The sequence below is a fragment of the Siphateles boraxobius genome, unplaced genomic scaffold (genome assembly GCF_051911475.1).
Source record: "Siphateles boraxobius isolate OS27281-9 unplaced genomic scaffold, OSU_SipBor_1 296, whole genome shotgun sequence".
NCBI lineage: Eukaryota > Metazoa > Chordata > Actinopteri > Cypriniformes > Leuciscidae > Siphateles > Siphateles boraxobius.
The window spans coordinates 627,501-637,500 of NW_027508915.1; the positions used below are offsets into that span (position 1 = coordinate 627,501).

General features: G+C 39.3%; 24 non-coding genes across 24 annotated transcripts in view; all 24 read right to left on the bottom strand.

The window, feature by feature from the left end:
- LOC143756072 (5S ribosomal RNA) overlaps positions 1–44 on the bottom strand; it is a 119-nt gene extending 75 nt beyond the window's left edge. Inside the window, exon 1 of the ribosomal RNA XR_013209787.1 lies at positions 1–44. This exon is cut by the window's left edge and continues 75 nt beyond it. This is a non-coding gene — a ribosomal RNA (5S ribosomal RNA).
- Positions 45–328: 284 nt separating this feature from the next.
- LOC143754534 (5S ribosomal RNA) lies at positions 329–447 on the bottom strand. The gene has a single exon (XR_013208315.1). It is a non-coding gene; the product is annotated as a 5S ribosomal RNA (ribosomal RNA).
- Positions 448–721: 274 nt separating this feature from the next.
- On the bottom strand, positions 722–840 carry LOC143754536 (5S ribosomal RNA). Its single transcript, XR_013208316.1, has one exon. It is a non-coding gene; the product is annotated as a 5S ribosomal RNA (ribosomal RNA).
- A 276-nt stretch (positions 841–1,116) lies between these two features.
- Positions 1,117–1,235, bottom strand: LOC143754537 (5S ribosomal RNA). The gene has a single exon (XR_013208317.1). It is a non-coding gene; the product is annotated as a 5S ribosomal RNA (ribosomal RNA).
- Positions 1,236–1,725: 490 nt separating this feature from the next.
- On the bottom strand, positions 1,726–1,844 carry LOC143754538 (5S ribosomal RNA). Its single transcript, XR_013208318.1, has one exon. It is a non-coding gene; the product is annotated as a 5S ribosomal RNA (ribosomal RNA).
- Positions 1,845–2,118: 274 nt separating this feature from the next.
- On the bottom strand, positions 2,119–2,237 carry LOC143754540 (5S ribosomal RNA). The gene has a single exon (XR_013208320.1). It is a non-coding gene; the product is annotated as a 5S ribosomal RNA (ribosomal RNA).
- Positions 2,238–2,519: 282 nt separating this feature from the next.
- LOC143754541 (5S ribosomal RNA) lies at positions 2,520–2,638 on the bottom strand. Its single transcript, XR_013208321.1, has one exon. It is a non-coding gene; the product is annotated as a 5S ribosomal RNA (ribosomal RNA).
- Positions 2,639–2,912: 274 nt separating this feature from the next.
- Positions 2,913–3,031, bottom strand: LOC143754542 (5S ribosomal RNA). Its single transcript, XR_013208322.1, has one exon. It is a non-coding gene; the product is annotated as a 5S ribosomal RNA (ribosomal RNA).
- Positions 3,032–3,307: 276 nt separating this feature from the next.
- Positions 3,308–3,426, bottom strand: LOC143754543 (5S ribosomal RNA). The gene has a single exon (XR_013208323.1). It is a non-coding gene; the product is annotated as a 5S ribosomal RNA (ribosomal RNA).
- A 278-nt stretch (positions 3,427–3,704) lies between these two features.
- Positions 3,705–3,823, bottom strand: LOC143755900 (5S ribosomal RNA). Its single transcript, XR_013209624.1, has one exon. It is a non-coding gene; the product is annotated as a 5S ribosomal RNA (ribosomal RNA).
- A 275-nt stretch (positions 3,824–4,098) lies between these two features.
- On the bottom strand, positions 4,099–4,217 carry LOC143754544 (5S ribosomal RNA). Its single transcript, XR_013208324.1, has one exon. It is a non-coding gene; the product is annotated as a 5S ribosomal RNA (ribosomal RNA).
- A 279-nt stretch (positions 4,218–4,496) lies between these two features.
- LOC143754545 (5S ribosomal RNA) lies at positions 4,497–4,615 on the bottom strand. The gene has a single exon (XR_013208325.1). It is a non-coding gene; the product is annotated as a 5S ribosomal RNA (ribosomal RNA).
- Positions 4,616–4,889: 274 nt separating this feature from the next.
- On the bottom strand, positions 4,890–5,008 carry LOC143754546 (5S ribosomal RNA). The gene has a single exon (XR_013208326.1). It is a non-coding gene; the product is annotated as a 5S ribosomal RNA (ribosomal RNA).
- A 274-nt stretch (positions 5,009–5,282) lies between these two features.
- Positions 5,283–5,401, bottom strand: LOC143754547 (5S ribosomal RNA). Its single transcript, XR_013208327.1, has one exon. It is a non-coding gene; the product is annotated as a 5S ribosomal RNA (ribosomal RNA).
- A 276-nt stretch (positions 5,402–5,677) lies between these two features.
- Positions 5,678–5,796, bottom strand: LOC143754548 (5S ribosomal RNA). Its single transcript, XR_013208328.1, has one exon. It is a non-coding gene; the product is annotated as a 5S ribosomal RNA (ribosomal RNA).
- Positions 5,797–6,079: 283 nt separating this feature from the next.
- LOC143754549 (5S ribosomal RNA) lies at positions 6,080–6,198 on the bottom strand. Its single transcript, XR_013208329.1, has one exon. It is a non-coding gene; the product is annotated as a 5S ribosomal RNA (ribosomal RNA).
- A 274-nt stretch (positions 6,199–6,472) lies between these two features.
- Positions 6,473–6,591, bottom strand: LOC143754551 (5S ribosomal RNA). Its single transcript, XR_013208331.1, has one exon. It is a non-coding gene; the product is annotated as a 5S ribosomal RNA (ribosomal RNA).
- Positions 6,592–6,875: 284 nt separating this feature from the next.
- Positions 6,876–6,994, bottom strand: LOC143754552 (5S ribosomal RNA). The gene has a single exon (XR_013208332.1). It is a non-coding gene; the product is annotated as a 5S ribosomal RNA (ribosomal RNA).
- Positions 6,995–7,268: 274 nt separating this feature from the next.
- On the bottom strand, positions 7,269–7,387 carry LOC143754553 (5S ribosomal RNA). The gene has a single exon (XR_013208333.1). It is a non-coding gene; the product is annotated as a 5S ribosomal RNA (ribosomal RNA).
- Positions 7,388–7,663: 276 nt separating this feature from the next.
- LOC143754554 (5S ribosomal RNA) lies at positions 7,664–7,782 on the bottom strand. Its single transcript, XR_013208334.1, has one exon. It is a non-coding gene; the product is annotated as a 5S ribosomal RNA (ribosomal RNA).
- A 491-nt stretch (positions 7,783–8,273) lies between these two features.
- LOC143754555 (5S ribosomal RNA) lies at positions 8,274–8,392 on the bottom strand. The gene has a single exon (XR_013208335.1). It is a non-coding gene; the product is annotated as a 5S ribosomal RNA (ribosomal RNA).
- Positions 8,393–8,666: 274 nt separating this feature from the next.
- On the bottom strand, positions 8,667–8,785 carry LOC143754556 (5S ribosomal RNA). Its single transcript, XR_013208336.1, has one exon. It is a non-coding gene; the product is annotated as a 5S ribosomal RNA (ribosomal RNA).
- Positions 8,786–9,070: 285 nt separating this feature from the next.
- Positions 9,071–9,189, bottom strand: LOC143754557 (5S ribosomal RNA). Its single transcript, XR_013208337.1, has one exon. It is a non-coding gene; the product is annotated as a 5S ribosomal RNA (ribosomal RNA).
- A 276-nt stretch (positions 9,190–9,465) lies between these two features.
- LOC143754558 (5S ribosomal RNA) lies at positions 9,466–9,584 on the bottom strand. The gene has a single exon (XR_013208338.1). It is a non-coding gene; the product is annotated as a 5S ribosomal RNA (ribosomal RNA).
- Positions 9,585–10,000: the final 416 nt, after the last annotated feature.

The following is a 10,000-nucleotide window of genomic DNA, read 5'->3' on the forward strand; positions in this document are numbered from 1 at the left end:
GACCAGACGAGATCGGGCGTGACCAAGGTGGTATGGCCGTAAGCGAAAACTGCTGCCAAAATTGGGCTATTTAAAAGGTTAGACCATTAATGAAGAAAACTAAGAAGAACTTTTGAAAAAACTCAAACTCTTTCATACTCTCTGTAGAATCTCAGAGACTTTTAAAGGCTTTCTGCAGAAGCTCAGTGAGTCTTTTTTTTTTAAACTAAGAGGAACTTTTGAAAAAACTCAAACTCTTTCATGCTCTCTGAAGAATCTCAGAGACTTTTAAAGGCTTTCTGAAGAAGCTCAGGGACTCTTTTTTTTTTTTTTTTTTTTTAATCAAAAAAGCTTACAGCACCTGGTATTCCCAGGCGGTCTCCCATCCAAGTACTAACCAGGCCCGACCCTGCTTAGCTTCCGAGATCAGACGAGATCGGGCGTGACCAAGGTGGTATGGCCGTAAGCGAAAACTGCTGCCAAAATTGGGCAATTTAAAAGGTTAGACCATTAATGAAGAAAACTAAGAAGAACTTTTGAAAAAACTCAAACTCTTTCATGCTCTCTGAAGAATCTCAGAGACTTTTAAAGGCTTTCTGAAGAAGCTCAGTGAGTCTTTTTTTTAAAGTAAGAAGAACTTTTGAAAAAACTCAAACTCTTTCATGCTCTCCGAAGAATCTCAGAGACTTTTAAAGGCTTTCTGAAGAAGCTCAGGGACTCTTTTTTTTTTTTAAATCAAAAAAGCTTACAGCACCTGGTATTCCCAGGCGGTCTCCCATCCAAGTACTAACCAGGCCCGACCCTGCTTAGCTTCCGAGATCAGACGAGATCGGGCGTGACCAAGGTGGTATGGCCGTAAGCGAAAACTGCTGCCAAAATTGGGCTATTTAAAAGGTTAGACCATTAATGAAGAAAACTAAGAAGAACTTTTGAAAAAACTCAAACTCTTTCATACTCTCTGTAGAATCTCAGAGACTTTTAAAGGCTTTCTGCAGAAGCTCAGTGAGTCTTTTTTTTTAAACTAAGAGGAACTTTTGAAAAAACTCAAACTCTTTCATGCTCTCTGAAGAATCTCAGAGACTTTTAAAGGCTTTCTGCAGAAGCTCAGGGACTCTTTTTTTTTTTTTAAATCAAAAAAGCTTACAGCACCTGGTATTCCCAGGCGGTCTCCCATCCAAGTACTAACCAGGCCCGACCCTGCTTAGCTTCCGAGATCAGACGAGATCGGGCGTGACCAAGGTGGTATGGCCGTAAGCGAAAACTGCTGCCAAAATTGGGCAATTTAAAAGGTTAGACCATTAATGAAGAAAACTAAGAAGAACTTTTGAAAAAACTCAAACTCTTTCATGCTCTCTGAAGAATCTCAGAGACTTTTAAAGGCTTTCTGAAGAAGCTCAGTGAGTCTTTTTTTTTAAACTAAGAAGAACTTTTGAAAAAACTCAAACTCTTTCATGCTCTCTGAAGAATCTCAGAGACTTTTAAAGGCTTTCTGCAGAAGCTCAGTGAGTCTTTTTTTTAAACTAAGAAGAACTTTTGAAAAAACTCAAACTCTTTCATGCTCTCTGAAGAATCTCAGAGACTTTTAAAGGCTTTCTGAAGAAGCTCAGTGAGTCTTTTTTTTAAAGTAAGAAGAACTTTTGAAAAAACTCAAACTCTTTCATGCTCTCTGAAGAATCTCAGAGACTTTTAAAGGCTTTCTGAAGAAGCTCAGGGACTCTTTTTTTTTTTTTTTTTTTAAATCAAAAAAGCTTACAGCACCTGGTATTCCCAGGCGGTCTCCCATCCAAGTACTAACCAGGCCCGACCCTGCTTAGCTTCCGAGATCAGACGAGATCGGGCGTGACCAAGGTGGTATGGCCGTAAGCGAAAACTGCTGCCAAAATTGGGCAATTTAAAAGGTTAGACCATTAATGAAGAAAACTAAGAAGAACTTTTGAAAAAACTCAAACTCTTTCATGCTCTCTGAAGAATCTCAGAGACTTTTAAAGGCTTTCTGAAGAAGCTCAGTGAGTCTTTTTTTTAAAGTAAGAAGAACTTTTGAAAAAACTCAAACTCTTTCATGCTCTCTGAAGAATCTCAGAGACTTTTAAAGGCTTTCTGAAGAAGCTCAGGGACTCTTTTTTTTTTTTAAATCAAAAAAGCTTACAGCACCTGGTATTCCCAGGCGGTCTCCCATCCAAGTACTAACCAGGCCCGACCCTGCTTAGCTTCCGAGATCAGACGAGATCGGGCGTGACCAAGGTGGTATGGCCGTAAGCGAAAACTGCTGCCAAAATTGGGCAATTTAAAAGGTTAGACCATTAATGAAGAAAACTAAGAAGAACTTTTGAAAAAACTCAAACTCTTTCATGCTCTCTGAAGAATCTCAGAGACTTTTAAAGGCTTTCTGAAGAAGCTCAGTGAGTCTTTTTTTTAAAGTAAGAAGAACTTTTGAAAAAACTCAAACTCTTTCATGCTCTCTGAAGAATCTCAGAGACTTTTAAAGGCTTTCTGAAGAAGCTCAGGGACTCTTTTTTTTTTTTTTTTTTTTAAATCAAAAAAGCTTACAGCACCTGGTATTCCCAGGCGGTCTCCCATCCAAGTACTAACCAGGCCCGACCCTGCTTAGCTTCCGAGATCAGACGAGATCGGGCGTGACCAAGGTGGTATGGCCGTAAGCGAAAACTGCTGCCAAAATTGGGCAATTTAAAAGGTTAGACCATTAATGAAGAAAACTAAGAAGAACTTTTGAAAAAACTCAAACTCTTTCATGCTCTCTGAAGAATCTCAGAGACTTTTAAAGGCTTTCTGAAGAAGCTCAGTGAGTCTTTTTTTTAAAGTAAGAAGAACTTTTGAAAAAACTCAAACTCTTTCATGCTCTCTGAAGAATCTCAGAGACTTTTAAAGGCTTTCTGAAGAAGCTCAGGGACTCTTTTTTTTTTTTAAATCAAAAAAGCTTACAGCACCTGGTATTCCCAGGCGGTCTCCCATCCAAGTACTAACCAGGCCCGACCCTGCTTAGCTTCCGAGATCAGACGAGATCGGGCGTGACCAAGGTGGTATGGCCGTAAGCGAAAACTGCTGCCAAAATTGGGCAATTTAAAAGGTTAGACCATTAATGAAGAAAACTAAGAAGAACTTTTGAAAAAACTCAAACTCTTTCATACTCTCTGTAGAATCTCAGAGACTTTTAAAGGCTTTCTGCAGAAGCTCAGTGAGTCTTTTTTTTTAAACTAAGAGGAACTTTTGAAAAAACTCAAACTCTTTCATGCTCTCTGAAGAATCTCAGAGACTTTTAAAGGCTTTCTGCAGAAGCTCAGGGACTCTTTTTTTTTTTTTAAATCAAAAAAGCTTACAGCACCTGGTATTCCCAGGCGGTCTCCCATCCAAGTACTAACCAGGCCCGACCCTGCTTAGCTTCCGAGATCAGACGAGATCGGGCGTGACCAAGGTGGTATGGCCGTAAGCGAAAACTGCTGCCAAAATTGGGCAATTTAAAAGGTTAGACCATTAATGAAGAAAACTAAGAAGAACTTTTGAAAAAACTCAAACTCTTTCATGCTCTCTGAAGAATCTCAGAGACTTTTAAAGGCTTTCTGAAGAAGCTCAGTGAGTCTTTTTTTTAAAGTAAGAAGAACTTTTGAAAAAACTCAAACTCTTTCATGCTCTCTGAAGAATCTCAGAGACTTTTAAAGGCTTTCTGAAGAAGCTCAGGGACTCTTTTTTTTTTTTTTTTTTATCAAAAATGCTTACAGCACCTGGTATTCCCAGGCGGTCTCCCATCCAAGTACTAACCAGGCCCGACCCTGCTTAGCTTCCGAGATCAGACGAGATCGGGCGTGACCAAGGTGGTATGGCCGTAAGCGAAAACTGCTGCCAAAATTGGGCTATTTAAAAGGTTAGACCATTAATGAAGAAAACTAAGAAGAACTTTTGAAAAAACTCAAACTCTTTCATACTCTCTGTAGAATCTCAGAGACTTTTAAAGGCTTTCTGCAGAAGCTCAGTGAGTCTTTTTTTTTAAACTAAGAGGAACTTTTGAAAAAACTCAAACTCTTTCATGCTCTCTGAAGAATCTCAGAGACTTTTAAAGGCTTTCTGAAGAAGCTCAGGGACTCTTTTTTTTTTTTAAATCAAAAAAGCTTACAGCACCTGGTATTCCCAGGCGGTCTCCCATCCAAGTACTAACCAGGCCCGACCCTGCTTAGCTTCCGAGATCAGACGAGATCGGGCGTGACCAAGGTGGTATGGCCGTAAGCGAAAACTGCTGCCAAAATTGGGCAATTTAAAAGGTTAGACCATTAATGAAGAAAACTAAGAAGAACTTTTGAAAAAACTCAAACTCTTTCATGCTCTCTGAAGAATCTCAGAGACTTTTAAAGGCTTTCTGAAGAAGCTCAGTGAGTCTTTTTTTTAAAGTAAGAAGAACTTTTGAAAAAACTCAAACTCTTTCATGCTCTCTGAAGAATCTCAGAGACTTTTAAAGGCTTTCTGAAGAAGCTCAGGGACTCTTTTTTTTTTTTTTTTTAAATCAAAAAAGCTTACAGCACCTGGTATTCCCAGGCGGTCTCCCATCCAAGTACTAACCAGGCCCGACCCTGCTTAGCTTCCGAGATCAGACGAGATCGGGCGTGACCAAGGTGGTATGGCCGTAAGCGAAAACTGCTGCCAAAATTGGGCAATTTAAAAGGTTAGACCATTAATGAAGAAAACTAAGAAGAACTTTTGAAAAAACTCAAACTCTTTCATGCTCTCTGAAGAATCTCAGAGACTTTTAAAGGCTTTCTGAAGAAGCTCAGTGAGTCTTTTTTTTAAAGTAAGAAGAACTTTTGAAAAAACTCAAACTCTTTCATGCTCTCTGAAGAATCTCAGAGACTTTTAAAGGCTTTCTGAAGAAGCTCAGGGACTCTTTTTTTTTTTTAAATCAAAAAAGCTTACAGCACCTGGTATTCCCAGGCGGTCTCCCATCCAAGTACTAACCAGGCCCGACCCTGCTTAGCTTCCGAGATCAGACGAGATCGGGCGTGACCAAGGTGGTATGGCCGTAAGCGAAAACTGCTGCCAAAATTGGGCAATTTAAAAGGTTAGACCATTAATGAAGAAAACTAAGAAGAACTTTTGAAAAAACTCAAACTCTTTCATGCTCTCTGAAGAATCTCAGAGACTTTTAAAGGCTTTCTGAAGAAGCTCAGTGAGTCTTTTTTTTAAAGTAAGAAGAACTTTTGAAAAAACTCAAACTCTTTCATGCTCTCTGAAGAATCTCAGAGACTTTTAAAGGCTTTCTGAAGAAGCTCAGGGACTCTTTTTTTTTTTTAAATCAAAAAAGCTTACAGCACCTGGTATTCCCAGGCGGTCTCCCATCCAAGTACTAACCAGGCCCGACCCTGCTTAGCTTCCGAGATCAGACGAGATCGGGCGTGACCAAGGTGGTATGGCCGTAAGCGAAAACTGCTGCCAAAATTGGGCTATTTAAAAGGTTAGACCATTAATGAAGAAAACTAAGAAGAACTTTTGAAAAAACTCAAACTCTTTCATACTCTCTGTAGAATCTCAGAGACTTTTAAAGGCTTTCTGCAGAAGCTCAGTGAGTCTTTTTTTTTAAACTAAGAGGAACTTTTGAAAAAACTCAAACTCTTTCATGCTCTCTGAAGAATCTCAGAGACTTTTAAAGGCTTTCTGCAGAAGCTCAGGGACTCTTTTTTTTTTTTTAAATCAAAAAAGCTTACAGCACCTGGTATTCCCAGGCGGTCTCCCATCCAAGTACTAACCAGGCCCGACCCTGCTTAGCTTCCGAGATCAGACGAGATCGGGCGTGACCAAGGTGGTATGGCCGTAAGCGAAAACTGCTGCCAAAATTGGGCAATTTAAAAGGTTAGACCATTAATGAAGAAAACTAAGAAGAACTTTTGAAAAAACTCAAACTCTTTCATGCTCTCTGAAGAATCTCAGAGACTTTTAAAGGCTTTCTGAAGAAGCTCAGTGAGTCTTTTTTTTAAAGTAAGAAGAACTTTTGAAAAAACTCAAACTCTTTCATGCTCTCTGAAGAATCTCAGAGACTTTTAAAGGCTTTCTGAAGAAGCTCAGGGACTCTTTTTTTTTTTTTTTTTTTTTAAATCAAAAAAGCTTACAGCACCTGGTATTCCCAGGCGGTCTCCCATCCAAGTACTAACCAGGCCCGACCCTGCTTAGCTTCCGAGATCAGACGAGATCGGGCGTGACCAAGGTGGTATGGCCGTAAGCGAAAACTGCTGCCAAAATTGGGCAATTTAAAAGGTTAGACCATTAATGAAGAAAACTAAGAAGAACTTTTGAAAAAACTCAAACTCTTTCATGCTCTCTGAAGAATCTCAGAGACTTTTAAAGGCTTTCTGAAGAAGCTCAGTGAGTCTTTTTTTTAAAGTAAGAAGAACTTTTGAAAAAACTCAAACTCTTTCATGCTCTCCGAAGAATCTCAGAGACTTTTAAAGGCTTTCTGAAGAAGCTCAGGGACTCTTTTTTTTTTTTAAATCAAAAAAGCTTACAGCACCTGGTATTCCCAGGCGGTCTCCCATCCAAGTACTAACCAGGCCCGACCCTGCTTAGCTTCCGAGATCAGACGAGATCGGGCGTGACCAAGGTGGTATGGCCGTAAGCGAAAACTGCTGCCAAAATTGGGCTATTTAAAAGGTTAGACCATTAATGAAGAAAACTAAGAAGAACTTTTGAAAAAACTCAAACTCTTTCATACTCTCTGTAGAATCTCAGAGACTTTTAAAGGCTTTCTGCAGAAGCTCAGTGAGTCTTTTTTTTTTAAACTAAGAGGAACTTTTGAAAAAACTCAAACTCTTTCATGCTCTCTGAAGAATCTCAGAGACTTTTAAAGGCTTTCTGAAGAAGCTCAGGGACTCTTTTTTTTTTTTTTTTTTTTTAATCAAAAAAGCTTACAGCACCTGGTATTCCCAGGCGGTCTCCCATCCAAGTACTAACCAGGCCCGACCCTGCTTAGCTTCCGAGATCAGACGAGATCGGGCGTGACCAAGGTGGTATGGCCGTAAGCGAAAACTGCTGCCAAAATTGGGCAATTTAAAAGGTTAGACCATTAATGAAGAAAACTAAGAAGAACTTTTGAAAAAACTCAAACTCTTTCATGCTCTCTGAAGAATCTCAGAGACTTTTAAAGGCTTTCTGAAGAAGCTCAGTGAGTCTTTTTTTTAAAGTAAGAAGAACTTTTGAAAAAACTCAAACTCTTTCATGCTCTCCGAAGAATCTCAGAGACTTTTAAAGGCTTTCTGAAGAAGCTCAGGGACTCTTTTTTTTTTTTAAATCAAAAAAGCTTACAGCACCTGGTATTCCCAGGCGGTCTCCCATCCAAGTACTAACCAGGCCCGACCCTGCTTAGCTTCCGAGATCAGACGAGATCGGGCGTGACCAAGGTGGTATGGCCGTAAGCGAAAACTGCTGCCAAAATTGGGCTATTTAAAAGGTTAGACCATTAATGAAGAAAACTAAGAAGAACTTTTGAAAAAACTCAAACTCTTTCATACTCTCTGTAGAATCTCAGAGACTTTTAAAGGCTTTCTGCAGAAGCTCAGTGAGTCTTTTTTTTTAAACTAAGAGGAACTTTTGAAAAAACTCAAACTCTTTCATGCTCTCTGAAGAATCTCAGAGACTTTTAAAGGCTTTCTGCAGAAGCTCAGGGACTCTTTTTTTTTTTTTAAATCAAAAAAGCTTACAGCACCTGGTATTCCCAGGCGGTCTCCCATCCAAGTACTAACCAGGCCCGACCCTGCTTAGCTTCCGAGATCAGACGAGATCGGGCGTGACCAAGGTGGTATGGCCGTAAGCGAAAACTGCTGCCAAAATTGGGCAATTTAAAAGGTTAGACCATTAATGAAGAAAACTAAGAAGAACTTTTGAAAAAACTCAAACTCTTTCATGCTCTCTGAAGAATCTCAGAGACTTTTAAAGGCTTTCTGAAGAAGCTCAGTGAGTCTTTTTTTTTAAACTAAGAAGAACTTTTGAAAAAACTCAAACTCTTTCATGCTCTCTGAAGAATCTCAGAGACTTTTAAAGGCTTTCTGCAGAAGCTCAGTGAGTCTTTTTTTTAAACTAAGAAGAACTTTTGAAAAAACTCAAACTCTTTCATGCTCTCTGAAGAATCTCAGAGACTTTTAAAGGCTTTCTGAAGAAGCTCAGTGAGTCTTTTTTTTAAAGTAAGAAGAACTTTTGAAAAAACTCAAACTCTTTCATGCTCTCTGAAGAATCTCAGAGACTTTTAAAGGCTTTCTGAAGAAGCTCAGGGACTCTTTTTTTTTTTTTTTTTTTTAAATCAAAAAAGCTTACAGCACCTGGTATTCCCAGGCGGTCTCCCATCCAAGTACTAACCAGGCCCGACCCTGCTTAGCTTCCGAGATCAGACGAGATCGGGCGTGACCAAGGTGGTATGGCCGTAAGCGAAAACTCCTGCCAAAATTGGGCAATTTAAAAGGTTAGACCATTAATGAAGAAAACTAAGAAGAACTTTTGAAAAAACTCAAACTCTTTCATGCTCTCTGAAGAATCTCAGAGACTTTTAAAGGCTTTCTGAAGAAGCTCAGTGAGTCTTTTTTTTAAAGTAAGAAGAACTTTTGAAAAAACTCAAACTCTTTCATGCTCTCTGAAGAATCTCAGAGACTTTTAAAGGCTTTCTGAAGAAGCTCAGGGACTCTTTTTTTTTTTTAAATCAAAAAAGCTTACAGCACCTGGTATTCCCAGGCGGTCTCCCATCCAAGTACTAACCAGGCCCGACCCTGCTTAGCTTCCGAGATCAGACGAGATCGGGCGTGACCAAGGTGGTATGGCCGTAAGCGAAAACTGCTGCCAAAATTGGGCAATTTAAAAGGTTAGACCATTAATGAAGAAAACTAAGAAGAACTTTTGAAAAAACTCAAACTCTTTCATGCTCTCTGAAGAATCTCAGAGACTTTTAAAGGCTTTCTGAAGAAGCTCAGTGAGTCTTTTTTTTAAAGTAAGAAGAACTTTTGAAAAAACTCAAACTCTTTCATGCTCTCTGAAGAATCTCAGAGACTTTTAAAGGCTTTCTGAAGAAGCTCAGGGAATCTTTTTTTTTTTTTTTTTTTTTTTAAATCAAAAAAGCTTACAGCACCTGGTATTCCCAGGCGGTCTCCCATCCAAGTACTAACCAGGCCCGACCCTGCTTAGCTTCCGAGATCAGACGAGATCGGGCGTGACCAAGGTGGTATGGCCGTAAGCGAAAACTGCTGCCAAAATTGGGCAATTTAAAAGGTTAGACCATTAATGAAGAAAACTAAGAAGAACTTTTGAAAAAACTCAAACTCTTTCATACTCTCTGTAGAATCTCAGAGACTTTTAAAGGCTTTCTGCAGAAGCTCAGTGAGTCTTTTTTTTTAAACTAAGAGGAACTTTTGAAAAAACTCAAACTCTTTCATGCTCTCTGAAGAATCTCAGAGACTTTTAAAGGCTTTCTGAAGAAGCTCAGGGACTCTTTTTTTTTTTTTAAATCAAAAAAGCTTACAGCACCTGGTATTCCCAGGCGGTCTCCCATCCAAGTACTAACCAGGCCCGACCCTGCTTAGCTTCCGAGATCAGACGAGATCGGGCGTGACCAAGGTGGTATGGCCGTAAGCGAAAACTGCTGCCAAAATTGGGCAATTTAAAAGGTTAGACCATTAATGAAGAAAACTAAGAAGAACTTTTGAAAAAACTCAAACTCTTTCATGCTCTCTGAAGAATCTCAGAGACTTTTAAAGGCTTTCTGAAGAAGCTCAGTGAGTCTTTTTTTTTAAACTAAGAAGAACTTTTGAAAAAACTCAAACTCTTTCATGCTCTCTGAAGAATCTCAGAGACTTTTAAAGGCTTTCTGCAGAAGCTCAGTGAGTCTTTTTTTTAAACTAAGAAGAACTTTTGAAAAAACTCAAACTCTTTCATGCTCTCTGAAGAATCTCAGAGACTTTTAAAGGCTTTCTGAAGAAGCTCAGTGAGTCTTTTTTTTAAAGTAAGAAGAACTTTTGAAAAAACTCAAACTCTTTCATGCTCTCTGAAG